The sequence below is a fragment of the Podarcis bocagei genome, assembly GCF_964188305.1.
Source record: "Podarcis bocagei genome assembly, chromosome: 5".
NCBI lineage: Eukaryota > Metazoa > Chordata > Lepidosauria > Squamata > Lacertidae > Podarcis > Podarcis bocagei.
This window is the reverse complement of record NC_138129.1, coordinates 4,652,488-4,658,487: the sequence shown is the minus strand read 5'-3', so window position 1 is coordinate 4,658,487 and position 6,000 is coordinate 4,652,488.

Genomic DNA, 6,000 nt, shown 5'->3' with positions numbered 1-6,000 from the left:
AACGGCTGACCAAAAGTCACCCACTGTGCGCAGGGTGGCTGAAGCCCAAACTACATGTTATGTGGTTGAATGTTGGCACATTCCCTTTAAACTTTTCTCAATGAACTGTGGGGAATGACCTTGCCTAACTGGTTTTTATTGGCAGCCGGTTAGTCTCTCCAGCATCAACTGGACCTTCTGAGAGTTGATAAAGGATGCCAAGCAAATCTTTGCTTTGCAATGGTCTTTTGAAAACCACATCAGTGGCGCAGAGGGAGTTTCACGAAGCAGCCCAGATGGGCAGTTGCCCACGTCAGCTCTGAATCCTTCCTCCTGCCCCCTACCCTATTAAAAAAAGCATAATTTGCAAGACACACCACTGGCATCCATCTGTCTTAGGAGACAACGGAGGAGTGCACCTTTGGGAGTGAAGTTAAACTGTTGGAAGTTGCAGCACCTGCTGTGGCTGCAGAGACCGATAAAGGAGAGACATGTTTTGTTGCAGCTGGGGCAGATGAAGGCATCGATTGTGCTGCCGCAGATGCACCAGGGCGTTTCTTCTCTCTGCGCTCCTCCAAGCGGTCATTTCTCCTCTGGTCACTACTATGGATACACAACCAGACTGGCTCCAAGCACTGCAAGGGGTTCCCACACGGCAGAGTTGATGTTGCCAGCATCCATGGCACATTGGCAGACACCCTTGTTATTAAGAGTTGGGCATACCAGAAGAGAGCCTGCCGGATGAGGCCAACAGCCCATCTAGCCCAGCATCCTGTACTTACACTGGCTAGCCAGATATCCATTATGGGAAATGCACAAGCAGGATCTTAGCCCAAGAGCGACTTTCCCCTGCTGTGGTTTCTGTTAGAATTCCTGCTCCGTGATTGCAGTCATGGGATTTTTGTCTTTCACATGACGGTGTATGTTTTGACTCCACCGAGTGGGAAGTGACGGAGACAGGATGTTTGTGTTACTGTGTTCCATGAAGTGGGACTATTGTCCTTTGTTCTTTTTCTCTTTGCTGTCTGACGCTAGAGAGAGAGGGAGCTATGTTGCAGTGCTCCGTGTGTGTTTATATGTCAATAAAGTAGATTAGCCAAAATGCTGAGTTGCTGAGGTCTGTTATGCGAGTTGCACAAACTCTGCGGATCCCTGAGTGTGCCGGTGTTGGTTGGCATCAGTCGCTGATGTTCGGGCTGAAGAAAGCTTTTGAAGCTCCTGAACGAAAGACCAGGAGGGAGAGAACATGCCAGTGGGGCATGTGTCTCTGCCAGGGTCCTACTCGAGTGTAGGCTGATCTCCTGTGTGCTGGTCCCGGGGGGGGGGGGGTTACCATGCGGCGTGGTCTGAGTCCGGTCCTAGGTCAAGGGTATGGAGGCTATCCGTCAAGGGCGAAGCGGGTTCCAAGGCAAGGAGCCGGGCGTGGTCAGGAACTCTGGAAGAGCAGGACAGGGTGTTGGCAGGAACAGGTTACCAACGATGTTGCTCCCGCAACCTGGGACTGGGCTGACTGGCCTTTATCTCCTCTGAGGCATAGGGCGGCCCCGGTCCACAGGTGACTCGCCTCTCCTGGCCTTAAAGCGAGCACTCCTCCTGAGAGAACCCAGTTCCCTCCGCCTCTCTGCCCTGAGCCTCTGCAGCTCTGGAAAGGCTGGAGGGTTACTGGACCCAGAGGCAACCTCACCTTCCCCTGATAGGGCTGGGAGAGGAGCACCTGCAGGCAATGGGTCCTCCATCACCTCCGGAGCAAGAGCGGATTCAGCTGGTGTCTGCTCCTGAGGATCCGGTCAGCCAGTACTGGAGGTGGGGACTTCTGTGCAGGCTGGGATTCCTCAGGTTCAGCCTCTGAATCAGATTCCCAGGCCATCACATCCTGACAGTTTCCAGCAACTGGTATTCAGAAGCATACCAGAACCAGCCTGCCTAGTAGCCATTGAGAGTCCTCCTCTATGAATTTGTCTAATCCTCTTTTAAAGCCATCCAAGTTGGTAACCATCACTGCCTCTTCTGAGGGGGGGAGAGCTCCATAGTTTACGTTTTGCACGAAACCGCCAATTTGGGGACTGTGTCTCCCCCCCCCCCATTTTCCTGCCCTGACAGCCTCATTGCTTCAGAGATTCAGCCGCTACATTGGAGAAAAAGGCCTCCCTCCTTCCTCCACTCTATCAGGGGTTAATCCGATGATTGTTTTTCAAATCCCCATCTTGCAAGGTGAGTCATAACAGTTCCCTGATTATAGTGCCAGAGGCTGAGTCAGCAAGCCTTTGTCTTCCTGGCTCAGTTTTGTTCTGCATGACTAACAGGGACGCCCACCAGCTTCATCTCTGCATCCCAGATGACTCCCACCCATCCTGCAGAGAGAGGATGGTCTGGTCTGCCATGCCTTCTCCAACGTGGTGCCCAGCAGATGCTCTGGACTATGATTCCCAGGGGTCACAACCATTGTGGTTGAATCCTGACGAGAAAGAAGTGCTGTTCTTGGGGGACGGGGTGGGCAGGTGTGGAGGACTCCCTGATCCTGAATGGGGTAACTGTGCCCCTGAAGGACCAGGTGTGCAGCCTGGGAGTCATTTTGGACGCACAGCTGTCCATGGAGGCGCAGGTCAATTCTGTGTCCAGGGCAGCTGTCTACCAGCTCAGTCTGGTACACAGGATGAGACCCCTCCTGCCCGCAGACTGTCTTGCCAGAGTGGTGCATGCTCTGGTTATCTCTCGCTTGGACTACTGCAATGCACTCTATGTGGGGCTACCTTTGAAGGTGACTCAGAAACTACAACTAATCCAGAATGCAGCAGCTAGACTGGTGACTGGGAGCAGCTGTTGAGACCATATAGCTCCGGTCTTGAAAGACCTACATTGACTTCCAGTACATTTCTGAGCAGAATTCAAAGTGTTGGTGTTGACCTTGAAAGCCCTAAATGGCCTTGGCCCAGTAGACCTGAAGGAGTGTCTCCACCTCCATCGTTCTGCCCAGACACTGAGGTCCAGCGCCGAGAGCCTTCTGGTGGTTCCCTCACTGCAAGAAGCCAAGTTACAGGGAACCAAGCAGAGGGCCTTCTCGGTAGTGGCACCCACCCTGTGGAACGCCCTCCCACCAGATGTCAAAGAGATAAACAACTACCTGACATTTAGAAGGTATCTGAATGCAGCCCTGTTCAGGGAAGTTTTTAATGTGTGACATTTTGATGTATTTTTAATATTTGTTGGAAGCTGCCCAGAGTGGCTGGGGAAACCCATCCAGATGGGCAGGGTACAAATAATAAATTGTTGTTGCTGTTGTTGTTGTTATCTTAGGGGCTCTACTCTGGATTTGTGAAGGGTTTACTCCTTTTCCCTTTCTTCTCTGAAAGATGCCCCCACAAGTCAGTGGCAGTAGACTGGCAGCAGTGCTCCAGGGTTCCAGGACCATCAAGTGCCTGGGCATGCAGGAATGTTTTCCCATTCTGGAGGAGACAGACGCATCTCACCAGTGAAGGGAACCATCACTGAGAAGGCCCTGTCATGGGTCAGGACCAGCCGAGGAGCACCCAACAACAACAGGGCCTCCGTTGAGTAAGGTAGAGCCCAAGATTGTTCAGAGAACAGGAGCCACAAGCCCTGCTTCTTCAACTGCTTTGCCCCTTCACTCTGTCATGGGCGAAGGAAAATGCCTTTAAACATCCCGAGATATTTTGCCAACACCAGAGGATCAGCGGCAGGGGAATCATAAGTGACTTTGCAACTTATAAAGCAGCACGGTATGCGTTGGCAGCTAAGAAGATCAGGAGAAAAGAACTAGATAAAATAGCGGTCAATTGAAAAGGTGATTCGGACATTTAAGCTGGCACATTTTACCTGAGAACCCCCTGCTATTCTATGGTATGCAACAAATATGGGGCCTAGGACCCATGTACCTATGGGATCGCCTCTCCTGGTATGCCCCGTGGAGGACCTTAAGGTCCACAAATGACAACATTTGGGAGGTCCCAGGTCTTAACTAGGGCCAGGGCCTTTTCAGCACTGGCCCCGACTTGGTGGAACGCTCTGTCCCAAGAGACTAGGGCCCTGCAGAACTTGACATCTTTCCGCAGGGCCTGCAAGGCAGAGCTGTTCCACCTGGCCTTTGGTTTGGAATCAGTCAGACCCTTATGTTGCCCTCCCCTTATGGTTTTGATCTATGGGCTACTTTTAAAATGAAACTGCATTTTAAATTGCATTTTAACCTGTATTTAAAATTGGTGTGTCCCCCCCCCCCCGCTTATGTTTTCGCTGTACAGTGGTGCCTCGCAAGACGAAATTAATCCATTCCGAGAGTCTCTTCGTCTAGCGGTTTTTTCATATTGCGAAGCAACCCTATTAGCGTCTTAGCGGATTAGCGCTATTAGCGGATTAGCGGCTATTAAAGGCTTAGCGGCTTAGCGGCTATTAGCGGCTTAGCAGCTTAGAAAAAGGGGGGGAAGCGGGGGGAAATCGGAACACTCGCAAGACGTTTTCGTCTTGCAAAGCAAGCCCATAGGGAAAATCGTCTTGCGAAGCAGCTCAAAAACGGAAAACCCTTTCGTCTGGCGGGTTTTCTGTCTTGCGAGGCATTCGTCTTGCGGGGCACCACTGTAATTTTACTGGTGTTAGCCGCCTTGAGCCCGGCTCTGGCCGGGGAGGGCGGGGTATAAATAAAATTTATTATTATTAAATAATTTTTAGGAGACGTGATCGTGGTTTATTGTATCTGCAGTGCCTGGTGTTTTCGTGGTTATTGTTGCTTTTCTCTTTGTTCCCTTTGTGAATGATGCCATGGCCTTCGGCTGGTGCAATAAAGTTGATGATGATGATGATGAAGTGAGTTTTTGGGTTATGAGATCTGCAGAGGAGGGTCTTCTCTCTATCCCACCACCCACACATTCCCACTCGCTGGGGACACAAGAGAAGGCCTTCTCGGTGGTAGCTACTCCCAGACAACTTTGGTATTCCCTCCCTAGAGAAGACAGACTGGCTCCCTCCCTGTTGCCCTTTTAATGAAAAGGCCGGCGCCGTGCTGTTTTTAATTATACTTACGATACGATACGATATCTTTATTGTCATTGTCCCTTGCGGAACAATGAAATTGAAAACTACATAAAACTACATAAAACTACCACAAAACTACATAAAACTACAACAAAATGACATAAAACATTCAAAAACCCCTAAAAACTCTAAAACCCAATTTTAAAATACACTATACTACAGAGACCCCTTATGCTGCGTTTAGAACCAGAATTGCATTAACGTAGAAACTGTTTTTCAGGCGGCTAGTCCTGGCCTTTATAACCCTATACCTTCTTCTTACATGCGTATGTTATACTTATGTATATGTATATCTATATCTGTTTACTAATGTTTAATTGGTTTTTAATCATTGTTTTCTCCACCCCTATGTTTTTAGCCATTCTTATTTAATCTGTAAAGAGCTCTGAGTCCCTGTCATGGAAAAAGGAGGGGTATAAATGAATATATACATAATAACTCAGGCAGTTCCAGGGAAGCCGCAGGACCCAGAACTCGACAATTCTGTGAATAGGGTGGGCTATGAAAACACACATCTCAGGTGTCATGAAAAGCCTTCTTATACAGTTTTACTTGGAAGTGAATCCCACGAATGGGGCTTACTCCAAAGTAACTGCATGGGATCTTAACCGTTCACTATTCCATCTCTTGTGCATTTTAATAGGATGTACAGAAAAAGAAAAAGGAACAAGATGTTTCTCCCCGACCTAATTTCAATATTTATCAGAGTTGGAGCCAAGGATGGCTTGCAGTTAAGGGAGAAGAGATTTAAAACAAAAACAAAAAACACAGACTCCAAGGTAGATCACAGCTGAAGAATGCAGCAGTGGATTGCACCAGTGAAGGATTAATTAAACAGTTTCGCTGAGGCCATTGAGAGGCAGGGAAGCCGCCAGCTAGCTGAGGTTGTGATGCCAACCGAAACAGCCCAAGCCTGTGAGCTGCTGGCATTCTTGGCACTGAACTTTGAAAAAGCCGGTTAGTACCTGCCAGGCTGCA